Source organism: Pan troglodytes, chromosome 6 (assembly GCF_028858775.2).
Source record: "Pan troglodytes isolate AG18354 chromosome 6, NHGRI_mPanTro3-v2.0_pri, whole genome shotgun sequence".
NCBI classification, from domain to species: domain Eukaryota; kingdom Metazoa; phylum Chordata; class Mammalia; order Primates; family Hominidae; genus Pan; species Pan troglodytes.
The window spans coordinates 59760495-59776213 of record NC_072404.2 but is presented as its reverse complement, the minus strand read 5'-3'; positions in this window follow the sequence as shown (position 1 = coordinate 59776213).

Sequence of the window (15719 nt, the reverse complement as noted above, 5' to 3'; positions counted from 1 at the left end):
ATTTAAACTTTATGTAATATTCTAATGTGTTGACCATGTTCTCATTGCATCAATGTACCCTGTATAATCATAAAAATAGCAGAAGGAGAATATCCTTCCAGTCGTCTCCCACTCCTGTCCCCAGAGAACCAAGCAGGAGGTGATGAGGAAATTTCCAAGAGAGGAATTGTTCAGCTTCACAATATGACAAAATTGTACATGTTTAATCTGCTGTTCCTCTGGTTCTTTACTTATGAATTCAGACACAAAAGTAGAGGAACGATCTGTTTATGTATAAAAAGCAGTTAGCAAAATTGTATTTCATTGCATTATGCACAGGATTTAAAATCTTATACAATGTTTGCTTTAATCAATTAATTCTTACTCCACAAGCAAGTGACATCTATTTAAAATTAGATTCTAGAATGGTATTTTGAGCCAGGTTAATCAGAAAGAAAGACGTTTTGTAAGTAATTCTCTAAACTGTAGCCCTAAATACACAGAGTCTTTCAATTTGTTTGCAGTGACCTCACTAAGAATTATATTTGGCATCCGACCTGCACCGGATGACTCTCATCACTGTATTCACATTGCCCCTAGCTCCCTTGCATATTTACAATTCATGGGATTTTTGTTTCATGGAATTCAATCCTGATTATTGTACAGCAGTCTATAAACTACAGTGGTAGATTGTTTTGTCACTTGCAACAATCAGTGCCTGTCTCTAGGGAGACATTCCACTCACGTATCTGTTCTTCGGTCTCATACATCGAGACTCTTCACAGTTCAGGCGCTAATGATTTTTGCCACCAAACACTTATGTTCACACCATTTTTAAAGCAGTTTTAAATCTTTGGGCAATTGGTCAAATGCTTCTTCTGGCTATTTTCTTGGTAAGTGGGCTCTCTTTCAGTAAAAAGGGACTCAGAATCACATGATGTACTACGAAAATAATTTTTTTATCCTTAACAGCTTTATAAAATCACATACACACACATATATAAATTGAAATTTGCAGTAGCTCAGAATTACAAAAATGTGTTTGACTTTTATTATTACTGTGGTATTTTTAGTGATCTCTATAGAAATGGAACAGATGGCTTCATGTTATAATGGAAGAACAATTATCATTAAATGGGTAATGATGTACAACATGTGAGAAAGAGAAAAATATAAAATTCTTTTTATAGGTTTTGATGAGACATTTCTTTCATGTATAGGTAATAATTCTGTGCACTGCTCTATAATTTTGGGGGGAATAGTAGCAAAAATGTAGATTGAAAATATGTGCAAAGCTTTACTCACAATGGTGTGAGTGGCCACCAACCTTCACACCCTCTATTACACCATCACCCCTGCTTATGTTTTAGAGTCATATAAAGAAATAAACACAGGACAATGTGGGAATGGCGGCTAAAACTTTGTACAAGGTAGAAATGCAGCACAGAGGAAGGATTCACTCTCTCAGAGGTTGTTGGCTGGGTGCAAGTCATGAAATAATGTTGTGAAGAAATTTAGAGGCAGCAGTGTGGAAGAAATCAGCATAAGAACATTCGATCAAATCATGTTCAGTAACTGCAAAAGGCAGACATTTTTCATAGAGCATAGAAATCAGTGCTCTCTGCAGAAGAAGATGGGAGCAAGAAACAGATGAGGTTGGAGAAGCAGTTCTCTTCTCAGTATTTCTCTGGGCTTAAAGATATTCTTGGCTCTACTTCCTCACTGCCAAATCATTTCCTGGCTAGTGTCAAAACTTTACCTCGTTCTTCTAGCCCACAATACCACTCAGAAGCAGCAGAGACTTTCCTCTGGAACCCACTAGGATACTAAAGCTATCTGGGCCACTGCTACAGGCCAGGAAAAGCATTTGTGTGATTCCTAGGGATTAGCATTTCAGGAAGAAGTAGAGGTAATCCGTGGAGCCTAGAAAAAAATATTAAATTTACCTAAGTAGTTTTTTGTTTGTTTGTTTGTTTTTTAGCTCATGCCTCTTAACGACTGTAACCCTTGGGCACTGTCCAAATGATATGCTTTCCAAGGACTAGTCATTTTATCATCTGATCCGAGTGTATTCTCTTTCTCATTTCCCAGCTGTAAACTTTACTCCCAATCTCTAATATGTCCCATGGAATGGTTATTTCACTCTAAACAAACTTCCCTGAACTATCCCCTCTTCAGAAAATTTGAGACTTATCTCCTCACTTAAGCTGAAACATTTTGACACCTTGCCTGAAACAAGACTGCTTTCTCTAACCCTCCATGTACCACCTGGTAGGAAATGGTGCTGTGCTCTACTGAGTGGTTCTTGACACAATTGAGTATCAATTAGACAAGCTCATGCAGAAATATCACCTCGTCTTATCCATTGTTTTTTATTTTTCATACAAAGTTTTTCTCTTGGTCATTTTCTCATATTCAATCTTACTTTCCACTTTTATTCTTGAACAAGCTTGTTGACTTAAATATCCAACATCTCCAGCATTTAGAAATCCTTAAATTGCACTTTCTAAACCTATTATCAGAGCCACTTTGTGGATCTTGTTATTTCAAGTTTACTCCACCTTTTAGATGTTAAATTGCTAAGTATTTCAGTCCTCTAATTCTTCTTTCTTCAACCTTCAAAATGCTGCAATCCTACTTCAACATGTCCCAGGACTTCATGAAGATACTCATTCCATCGCCCCTGTGATTTTCTCCTCCTCTTCCTCCACAAGTTCAGATTGCATAATCTGATATTCTAACTATTCTCTTGCCTTTACCACTTTGATGATTTTTTGACATATATCTTAAAAACCTAAACACTTCCATAGCTGACTATTTATGAAAAAACTGAAATAACCATTCAGGCTTTGGCCACTGCAAATGTATGACTCCCAATATTAGTTGGGCATAATTACCTATTTTTGTAATTTTCTCAATTAATACACACACTTCTCAGTCAGTAATCCCAAATATTTTTGACTCAAATTTCTCTATATAATTTAATGTTCTTCACTATGACACAGATTAACAAATAGTCCATCTGCTAAGAACTATTTTACCTGTACTCAGACAAGGCTGGGTACAAAGTCAGTTAATATAATCCACTACATCAACAGACTAAAAAAGAAAATTACATGATCATGTCAATAGATACAGGAAAAAGTGTGATAAAATTTAGCAACCACTCATGATAAAAACTCTTAGTAAACTAGGGATAGAATTTGGAATCTACAGAGGGGAACTTTCTCAACTTGATAAATAGTATCTACAAGAAAACTACAGCTAACATCATATTTAATGATAAGAAACTCAAAGCTTCTTCTCTAAGATAAGGAACAAGGCAAAGCTATCTCCTGCTACCAATCTTTTCAATATCATGCTGGAAGTACCAGCTCATGTAAGAAAAAAAAAAAAAGGATGGGGGAATAAAAGTGTACAGATTTGCAAGAAAAAATAAAACTACCCTTATTCACAGAAGACATAATCCTCTGGATAGAAAATCTGAAAAAAATCAAGATCTAAATTCTTGTAATTAATAAGCCGTTACTGCAAGCCATACCAGCATGAACAAGTAGAATTTAAATTGAAAAATGCAATACCATTTATATTAGCACTTGTCCCCCCAAAAAAGTGTTTGTATATGACAAAATATGCACAAGAGATATTTAAGGAGAACTACAAAATTCTTATGAAAGAAATAAAAGAACTAAATAAATTAAGAGATATTCCATGTTTTGGATAAGAAAAAATCATTGTTGTCAGATATCTGTTCTTCCCAACTGAATATATAGAGCCAATGTAATCCTAATAAAAATCCCAACAAGTTAATCTGTGGGTATCCACACGTTGACACTAGAGTATATAAAAAGAGGGAAAAGACCCAGCACAGCCAACACGATATTGAAGGAGAGCGAAGTTAGAGGACTGACGCTATTGGACTTCAAAATTTACTTTAGAGTGCTGGTAATCAAGGCAGTATAATATTGGCAAAAGAATAGACAAATAGATCAATGGAATGGACTAGATATCCCTGAAATAGATCCACATCAATACAGTCAGCTGATCTTTGACAAAAGAGAAAAGGCAATAAAATGAAGAAAAAATAGACTTTTCAACAAATGATGCTGGAAGAAGTGAAGATTCATATGCAAAAAAAAAAAAAAGGGAATTTAGACACAGGTCTTACTTACACCCTGCACTAAAATTAACTCAAATTGAATCATAGACCTAAATGTAGAACACAAAGTTATAAAACTCCTAAAATATAACATAGGAGTAGATTACCTAGGATTTGGCACTTTTTAGATATAACACCAAAGGTACAATCTATGAAACAATTAATAAACTGAACTTTATTTTAAATATATATGTATGTGTGTGTGTATATATATATATATATATATATATATATATGCTCTGTAGAAAAACATTTTTAAGAAAATAAAAAGAGAAGCCACAGCCTGGAGAAAATATTTGTAAATTACATATCATTACATATCTGATAAAGGACTATTATCCAAAATATGCAAAGAGCACTTAAAACTCAATAATAAGAAAAACAACTCTATTAAAAATTGGGTGAAAGTCCTCAACAGACTCCTCACCAAAGAAGTTACACAGATGACAAATACACACATAAAAAGATGCTCCATGTCATATGTTATCAGGGAAATGCAAAATAAAATAAAAGTAGAAAGCCACTTCATACCTATTAGAATGACCAGTATTCAGAACACCAGAAACTTCAAATGCTGGCAAGGATGTGGAACAAGAACTCCCAGTCACTGCTGATGGGAAGGCAAAATGGTGCTACTACTTGGAAGACATTTGGTTGCTTCTTACAAAACTAAACACACTCTTATACCACTTTCCAACCATCATATTCATTGGTATTTACCCATGTAAGTTAAATACTTATGTCCACATCAAAACCTCCACATGGATGTTTATAGCAGCTTTACCCATAAACGTCAAAACTTAGAAGCAACCAACATGTCCTTTAGTAGATGAATGAATTAAACCTTGGTGGTACATTCAGAAAATAGCATAGTATTCAACAGTGAAAAACGAGCTATTGAGTAATGAAAATACATGGAGGAAACTTAAATCTGTATTACTAATTGACAGAAGTCAATCTGAAAAGGCTACATACTGTATGATTCCAAATATATGACACTTTGGGAAATGCAAAACTACAGAGACAATAACAAGTTCAGTAGTTCCAGAAGTTAGGGATGAGAGAGGGAGGAATAGGCAGAGCGCAGAAGACTTTTCAGGCATGGAAACCACTCTCTGTGATGCTATAATGGTAAATACAAAATGTCATTATACATTTGTCCAAACCCATGGAATGCACAACATCAAGAGTAACCCTCATCTAAATTGTAGACTTTGGGTTTGAATGATGTGTTAATGTAGGTTGATCAATTGTAACAAATGTACCACTCTGGTGGGTAAGTTGTTAATGAAAGAGATTGTGTGTGTGGGTGCAGATGGTACCCATGAGAAATCTCTGTACCTTCTTCTCAATGTTGTTATGAAATGAAAACTACTCCAAGAAGTATTCTATTAAAAGTAATAATTGGCTGGGCATGGTGGCTCACGCCTGTAACCTCAGCACTTTGGGAGGCCGAGGCAGGCGGATCACCTGAGGTCATGAGTTCCAGGCCAGCCTGACCAACATGGAGAAACCCTGTCTCCACTAAAAATACAAAATTAGCCAGGCACAGTGGTGGCCACCTGTAATCCTAGCTACTCGGGAGGCTGAGGCAGGAGAATTGCTTGAACCCAGGAGGCAGAGGTTGCAATGAGCTGAAATCGTGCCATTGCACTCCAGCCTGGGCAACAAGAGAAAACTCCATCTCAATAAAATAAAATAAAATAAAATAAAGTAACGTAAAATAAAAGTAATAGTTATTGTAAGGGGTGAGGTTAGAATCACTAAAATGTGGAGTATCGTCTTGAGATTTAGTGGAGAGAGAACCATGCAGTCATCTGATTTCTCTGTTGAGCTGCTGGAATGTCACTCAGGAAATGTCATTCTGGGTCAGAAATCACAGATTTAGGAATATTTTCAGGGAAAGATTTTTGAGTTCTCTTGGTTGTATTGAATTAATGTACCTATAGTGTCCTAATGTAAATGCACAGTAGTCCACTGGATGTACTCACCACATAATCATGGGTTGCATAGAGACAACTGAGATTCATCATAATGAATTGGGGGTTCATTTTGTCGGTGAGGGCAAGTTCATTCAGGAATTGTACATAGAGTGAAGACACAGCTTAATATAGAACCCTGGAGGTAACTCACATTTAATATTTGAAAGAAGGAAAAGGGGCCTGCATGGGGGCACAATCTATTATCCCAGCATTTGGGGAGGCTGAGGAAGGAGGACTGCTTGATCCCAGAAGTTTGAGACCAGTGTGTCCAAACTCTGTCTGCACAAAAATGAAAAAATTAGCTGGGCATGGTGGCATGCACCTGTGGTCCCAGCTACTTGAGAAGCTGAGGTGGGAAGCTGAGGGCTTGAGCCCAGGAGATCCAGGCTGCAGTGAGCTGAGATGACACTACTGCACTCCAACCTGGGCTATAGAACAAGACTATATCTCAAAAACCCAAAAACGACAACAAAGAAAAAAGGAAAAGCACCCCACAAATGAGTCAGAAGAGCAATAGAATTAAAACTAGAAAAATAGATTTGCATAACCATAAGATGGATGAATTTGAGAAACAGGAGTGTATCTGCACAGCATCTAATAATGGAGGAAAGAAAGGAGTTTGTTTAGGACCATTCTTACTTTTCAGTACCCATGAGGCATCCAGTGGGATATGTCAAAAGAAAAAATGTAAACTCCGTTCCAGAAATCTCAGGCTTTCGCTTTGAAATAATTTTGGTTTTTCAGAAGAGTTGCAAACATAGTACAGAGTTTCTGTAAACATGTCACCCAGCTTCCCCTAATGTTAACATCTTACATAACCCAGGAATATTTATCAGACTGAGAAATCAATATTGGCACAATAGTAATGCAATACTAGTGCCTTTATTCACATTTCACTTTTTCCACTAAAGTCCTTTCCACTAGTGTCCTTTGATGTCCCAGGACGCACTCCAGGATGAAGCATTGTATTCCCTTGTTATCTTTCATTAGGCTCTGTCTTTGCCAATCAGGCTTTCATAAGAAAAGTACCAGAGACTGAGTGTCTTAAAAAACAAACAGTTTCTTGGGGTTGGGAAGTTCAAGCTTAAGGCCCTGGAATATGTGGCATCTGGTGAGGACACTTTCTGGTTTGCAGATAGCTGTCTTCTCACATTGTATCTTCCTATGGTGGACAGCGCAGGATCTGTTCCTGTCTCTTCTTCTTTATAAATGCACCAGTGTCATAACCACTCTCATGACCATCTTGCTCCTGAAGGCCTCACCTCCTAATGCCATCACATTGGGATTGAGGATTTCAGCATATGAGTTTTGGAGTGACATATTTAGTCCAGTTAACACCCTTCCCTGGTCTGTTACAGTTACTCTGTCTTTCCTGGTCTTTTATTGTTATGATACTTTTGAAGAATATTGGTCAGATATTTTGTAGAATGTCCTTCAGTATGGATTCATCTAATATTTTACCATTATTAGACTGAGGCTATGGATTTGGGGAAAGACAATCACAGAAGTTGAGTGCTCTTCTTGTCATATCACATTCACACATTTTGTCATTGGTGATATGAACCGTGGTCCGCTGGCTAATGTCATATCTTCCAGCTTTTTTTTCACTGTAAAGTTACTGTTTTTTACTTTGCATGCATTGTTCTTTGGAGGCATGTCACTAAGGAATGGGTACTGATTTTATATTTTATAAGCTTACTTTGAAATTATGGAACATGAACAGAAGAGCCAGGATACTATGTAAATGTGAAGACCTAAGCAGATTTCTAGCAAAAAAAAAAAAAAAAAAAAAAGAAAAGAAAAGGAAAGAAGACAGAAAGAAGAAGAAAGAAAGAAATAGAAAGAGGGATTTTAAAAATAAAGAGAAATCTGGAATTAAGCATTGGACTCTGAGTACGGAGATTAAACTTGTAATTATCAAGTGAAAACAAAGTTTCCTTCAAAGACAGGAAGATGTACTCTAGATGAAAAAGAGAATACCCAGTCCCCTCCTGAGACATTTTAAGATGTAAACCAGGAACCAAACACCAATTAAATGAATGCTGCCCAAACATTAGAAAAATTTTAACCACATTGCTTAGGAAGAAGCAAAAGGAAACAAAGAATGAGGCCACTTTGCCTAATAAAATTCGTTAATTCTAGAATGTGTTCTCTTTTCCCATTCCTTTACTTTTTACCTTAAACCATTTGATTAGCAAAGAGGGCTTTTTCAATGTTAAGGATGACAGAGAGAAAAAAAGTAATTCTATTTTTAGCAATTAAGTAGTTTTTCTTGATTCTTTGGAATTCTAAACTTAAATGGTATTCCCAGTTTCTGAATAAACAGAAGCATAATTTATAAGATATTAGGGTGGTTATATAAGATATCCAAATTATCTATGCATTTTCTTTTAAATAACTCCAATAGCTCCTAATTGCATGTAAAATACATAACAATAAACTGGCCAGGCGCAGTGGCTCACTCCTGTAATCCCAACACTTTGGGAGGCCGAGGTGGGCAGATCACCTGAGGTCAGGAGTTCGAGACCAGCCTGACCAACATGGAGAAACTCCATCTTTACTAAATAATACAAAATTAGCCAGGCGTGGTGGTGCACGCCTGGAATCCCAGTTACTCAGGAGGCTGAGGCAGGAGAATCACTTGAACCTGGGAGGTAGAGGTTGTGGTGAGCCAAGATCATGCCATTGCACTCCATTCTGGGCAACAAGAGCAAAACTCTGTCTCAAAAAAAAAAAAAAAGAAAGAAAGAAAGAAAGAAAACCAGTAAACTATTTCTAATCTTTGTAATTATCTTCAGGAGGAATTTAAAATTTACTTATTTCAGAAATAACTTAAAAGTCAAAGTGCAACAATATATCTCAAATGAGGAAATCGAATAAAAACAATATTTTTAAAAAATGCATTATAAAGAAGAGATAGATGAAGAATTAATTATCAGTATATCAACATAACAAATTAAAGAAGTGATCCTAGGATCATTGTCATATAAATACTTGATAAATTGGAAAACTAGTGAAATTAACTAACTAACCCTTTAACATAGTTTGTGTCATTTGGTCAATCAATATTTTTTTAATTGAGGATTCAGTCACGTCTCCTATCTCCTTACCCACATACTCAGCAGAGGTTGCTATGTATATGAATGGTAGAGTTAAAATTAATGTGGCACTGTTTAGTGCGGAGACATGAACCACATGATCTATCTTTATTACTTAGCTTTCATGTTATAATTTCCCAGTTTGATTTTCATTTTCAGTGACATCGACAATTCAGTTACAGACAATCATGGCCTGATGGACCATGTAACTGGCAGAAATAACGCACCACTTAAAGATTTTGTTCTTCATCAATATGTAACTAATAATATCCTCTTCTGTGTGCATATAGCTTTTTATTTCTAAAAAAAATCTCTATTCACATGAATTAACTTTATCATTTCTCCATAACTAGACTGAGGAAAACTATGAATCTCCTGTGGGTCACTAGGCAATATTTCTTAAGTTCTCAGTACAGACCACCATACAGTCTCCTGTCCTGTTCATTCTGGTCTGTCTGCAAATCTCAGGATGAAACTAATATCAGTAATTTGGGCAAAAACAATAATTCCAATATTGATCACATTTCAAAATTTTTTTAACACGTTGTTCAAAATAAACTATTGCTTGTAGAAATTTCAGAACCAAACTCATATAACCCTTCACTACTACATGAATTCATTATTCTTCATTGTGTATTATGCCTTTAGTTATCTTTTTTCTACCTCAGTTTTATTTCATTTATTAAAGTTTACCTTGTTTCTTGCATTTATATTTACAAGTCAAAAATCTGCATTTTGTTACAAGTTGAGTTATAAAAATAAATGAATAATTAGATATAGTTGGATAGATATATTGACACCACTGAATTCCTTTAAATCAGAACATATTCTAATAAGATTGTGCTAATTAACTTTTCTTCTGAGGAAATCACAAGTCAGATTTCTCATCAAGGAGAAGTTAATTTAGTTCCCTATGGCCATGTTTAATGACCCAGTGGCATTTGCTTTAACATTATGGGCTCAGATATTCAAGGCTGGTTTCTCAGATGGTGGTTTATTTTTTTTTTTAATCATTCTAACTACATTTTGAGGAGTAAGAACTAAGCAATAATTGTGTCCTCTAAATTAACAAATTGAACATAATTTAGCATGTCCTATGCAAATTGAGTTTCTAAAAAATAACGATAAATGGCAAAATTATTCCAAAAACTAACATTTGTGGGTTTTTTTTTTTTTTTGGTTTTGTTAAACACATTTTTCATTAATCTAGTTAAACTCCTGATCTCGGATACTAGACATGGGCTCCGATCCCAGGACTCTGCTCTGACTTACTGCACCTCCTATGCATTTTCTTTTATAGGTGGCTTGGTTGATATGAACAACATGTGAAATTTAATTCATGATGCAGTACCTAAGACACTTGAGGAGCTGACCATCCATTGCCTGCCAATGGTGCTGCATGCCACCCTGGCCTGCTTACACCTCAGAAGATGGAGCTTTTCAGTTGATCTTGAGCCACGCTTGGTTTCCCAGCTGGTGGTTCAAAAGTTTCACCAGCTATTAAAATTTGGTCTACAGTCAACATCATGCTTACTGGTACAATATTTTTGGCATTTTCATAAAAGCAGGACAAAGAAGAGGACCACTATCACTGATATCATTTAATGCTATTCCAAATATTCTAGCAAATAAAGTAGGATACAGAGATATAAAAATTTAAAATAAGATATTAGGAAAGAAGCAAACATCATTATTTCCTACAATAGGGTGATCTGCTTTCTATTGCTGTATAGGAAATAGTCCCCAGACCATCCCCTGGGAACTAAGTGTTAAAACTGGGACCGACATGGCACCTCTCTTGGTGCAGTCTCAGGTCTGACCTGTATGGTCACAGCATGGTGGCTTCAGAGCAGCCAAGACTGCTCACCCATTTTGACCTGGGACTCCGGAGACAAAACTGAATAGTGCCACTATTTATGACTGACCTCAGAGATCACTCAGCCTCACTTCTGCTATATTTTCCAGTTATAAGGGAGTCCCAAGCCTGCAGGTTAATATGAAGGAGACATAGACCCACCTTCTTGTTAGGAGAAATACCAAAGTCACATAATAGAAGAGCCCGAGGAATGGGAAGGATGGTTGCAGCCCTGTTGAGGGCTGTGTGCAACACAGTGTATGAACAAGATGTTCTACCACAACCAAAACAACTGAAATCCTATTAGATCTATTATGAAGACTCAGCAATGTCACTTATATAAAATAAATGCACAAGCTTTAATACCTTCCTTACTACCTAGAACTAATTGATTAATTTATAATAGGGAGAAAGTATTTCACATACAATTAATAAAATTATATATGTATGTATTTTTGTCCTATATAATATATTCATATTCAGATATATATATATATAAATATTCTACAGGATAAAACCAAAACACTTTATAAGATTTGACTTGTTTTAAAGTAGGATTTGAATATATGCAGAAACGTAGTAAGTTTCTAAGTGGAAATATTTAATTTGGTATGAATACACATATATTTTATGTATTTCAATGAAATTTCAAGGGATTTTAATTTTTCAGTGAGCCACAATCATTCTAAAGTACATTTATAAAAAAGATATCTAAAATTAGCAATATCTGCTAAAAAAAAAAATAAAGAGGGAAAATTTTACTACCAAATAATAATAATAGAATAAAGCTATAATTATTAAAATTATACAATATTAGTTCAAGGAATAATCAGCTACTTAATAGAATAAAATGAAAATTGCATACATAGATATAAGTACAAATTTGGATATATTATAGAAATGGCATTGGAAATCAATGGATAAAGTTAGATCAAAATAATCTACTTATGAAAGTTTATTGTTTGGAGTAAAAAAAACACATACAAGACTCACATTTAAAACACAAACGATTAAATTCCTGATGTATTAAATAGTAAACTGCAAAAATTAAATCATAAAGATACAAATGCAGAGAGCTTAATATAATGAAAGAAATATAATAAAACATACATAAACAAATATGTGCTGTAGATGTAATCACAAATTTATAAACTCCTTTAAGAAAATTACTGATAATTTTAAAATGCAGATATGACAAATATATCTTAGTAAAATTTAAATGCAAAAGAAAGAGAGAAGGAGAAAATCAAAAGATTAAAAAGATTTAATATTATAGGAAGCCTTTAAAGTAGCATGTTAAAGAGGAATATGCTAGAGTAAATATTGGCGTAATTCTGAACAGGTAGTTTACAAAAGAAATGCAAATACTTCAAACAAAGATGTCTATATTAGCATCATGTATTTTAGCATTGCTCTTATAGCAAATTCACAATGCCTACAAGAAATGATAAAACAGTTCGATAGATGTTGATAGATGCAAGAGAATGAGTTCTTTCACTCTCTAACTGTGGGAATTATAAATCAGTATATCCTCTTGAAAAGTCATAAGAATACATTAAAATTAGTGTGCTCTTTGCAAAACCAATTTATGTCCTAGGAATTTATCCAAATAAAATAAAAGCAGTCATACAAAAATAATTTTCCAAAATTCACTCTTAACCATGCTGTACATTGGAATCATGTGGGAAGCTTTAAACATTGTTGATGCTTGAATTTCTAATTTGATTGAGCTGGTCTCTCAATTTTTACAATGAGGACTTGTAAAAATTCTCATTGGAATCTAATTATGAGTTAAGGTGAAGAACAACTAATTTAAAATGTTTAATAAAGCTTTGTGTATATTAATGAATGGCTTTGAAATAGACTAACTCTTGGGAGAATAGCTAACTGTGGTAAGGTATTATGATGAAAGCTTTGAATCATTAACATAAAACGTGGTTGAATAACAATATAAATTTTTGTAAATCCATACACTAATTTAGAAACAATTCCCACATTTTTAGTATTCAATATTTCCGAGTAGTATTATAGTTTGCCATTCAATTTAGCTACCTCCTTTCATACACTCAATATACTTGTATATATTTCTTATGCATTCCATATTTCATTATTTTATATTTCATGTTGATTATTTTGTTATATATTCCATTTACCTTGTGTATTTTATTTATTTATTTATTTATTTTTATCAGCATGGAAACTCTGCCCACAATAGCCATCAACTGATTATTGCTGACATAAGAAAAAGCTATTACATTTGACAAATTACTTGTACATTATTCCATATTAAATAATTTTTTCACTTGATCTTCTCGAGTGAATACATTTTTTGTTTCTGTATCTCTTCCTCATTCCTTAACAGAAATTTTAAAATAACTTTCATTTCAATGGTAAAATATGGTTGGTTGGTGTGATTTCCAAACAAATGTACTTTTTTTTTTTTCCCCTTTTTCAACTTCTTGTTTAGATTTAAGAGATACATGTGCAGGGCTGCTACCTGGGTATATTGTGTGACACTGAGGTTGGAGCACGAATGGTCCCGTCACCTAAGTAGTAAGCACATAACACTTAGTTTCTAAACCCTTACCTCATTCTGTCCCTCCCCACCAGTAGTCCCCAGTGTTTATTGTTGCCGTCTTTACGTACATGAGTACTGGACATTTAGCTCCCACTTGTAAGTAAGAATACCCAATATTTGTTCTCCTCTTCCTGAGTTAATTTACTTAGCATAATGGCCTCCAGTTGCATCCATGTTGCTGCAAAGGACAGGCTATTTTTATGGCTGTGTAAGTATTCCACAGTTATATTTACCACATTTTCTTTATCCAATCCACCGCTGATGGACACCTAGGTTGATTCCATGACTTTGCTATCGTGATGAATTGTGCTGCGATGGATATGTGGGTATATCTCTTATTGGTAGAACATTTTTTTAAATTTTGGATATATACCCAGTAATGGGATTGCCAACCAAATGTATTTTAAGGAAATATATTTTTCACATTTTGAAAGGCATTTTACCATGAATTTCTAAAAACTGTATTAATTATTGCAAACTTTCACTTAAAAGCAGATCTAGGTATTGATCATCTGATAGGATGCATGTTATGTTGAAACATGCTCAAATTATCAAGCTTGTATTACTACAATTTAAAAACTAATGGTATGATGAGTTTTTTCTTTTTCTTTTTTAAAAATTTATTTTACTTTAAGTTCTGGAATACATATGCAGAATGTGCAGGTTTGTTACATAGGTATATGTGTGCCATGGTGGTTTGCTCCACCTATTGACCTGTCCTCTAAGTTCCCTCCCATTGTCTCCTACCCCACAACAGGCCCTGATGTGTGTTGTTCCCTTCCCTGTGTCCATTGTTCACCTCCCACTTATGAGTGAGAACATGTAGTGTTTGGTTTTCTGTTCCTGTGGTAGTTTGCTGAGGATGATGGCTTCCAGCTTTATCCATGTCCTTACAAAGGACACAATCTCATTCTTTTTATGGCTGCATAGTATTCCATGGTGTATATGTACCACATTTCCTTTTACCAGACTATCATTGATGGACATTTGAGTTGGTTCCATGACTTTGCTGTCATAAATAGTGCTGCAATAAACATACCTGTGTGTGTGTCTCTATAGCAGAATGATTTATATTCCTTTGTGTATATACCCAGTAATGAGATTGCTGGGTCAAATGGTATTTCTGGTTCTAGATCCTTGAGGAACCACCATACTATCTTCCACAATGTTTGAAGCAATTTACATTCCCACCAACAGTGTAAAAGCCTTCCTTTTTCTCCACAGCCTCGCCAGCATCTATTGTTTCTTGACTTTTTAATAATCATCATTCTGACTGTAAGATGGTATCTCATTGTGGTTTTGATTTGCATTTCTCTAATGATTAGTGATATGAAATTTTTTTTATATGTTTGTTGTCTGTGTAAATGTCTTCTTTAGAGAAGTGTTTGTTCATATTCTTTGCTCACTTTTTGATGGAATTGTTTGTTTCTTTTCTTGTAAATTTGTTTAAGTTCCTTGTAAATTCTGGATATTAGACCTTTGTCAGATGGGTAGAATGCAAAAATTTTCTCCCATTATTTAGGTTGCCTGTTTATTCTGATGATAGTTGCTTTTGCTGTGCAGAAGCTCTTTAGTTTAATTAGATCTCCTTTGTCAATTTTGGCTTTTATTGCATTGCTTTAGGAGTTTGTCCATGCCTAAGTCCTGAAGGGTATTGCCTAAGTTTTATTCTAGGGTTTTTACGGTTTTGGGTTTTACATTTAAGTCTCTAATCTATCTTGACTTAGTATTTGTATAAGGTGTAAGGAAGGGGTCCAGTTTCAGTTTTCTGCATATGGCTAGCCAGTTTTCCCAGCACCACTTATTAAATAGGAGATCCTTTCCCCACTGCTTGTTTTTGTCAGGTTTGTCGAAGATCAGATGGTTGTAGATGTGTGGTATTATTTCTGAGGTCTCTGTTCTGTTCCTTTTTGGTCTACATGTCTGTTTTGGTACCAGTACCATGCTGTTTTGGTTACTGTAGCACTGTAGTATAGTTTGAAGTCAGGTAGCATGATGCCTCCATTTGTTTTTTATGCTTAGGATTGTCTTGGCTATACAGGGTCTTCTTTGATTCTACATGAAATTT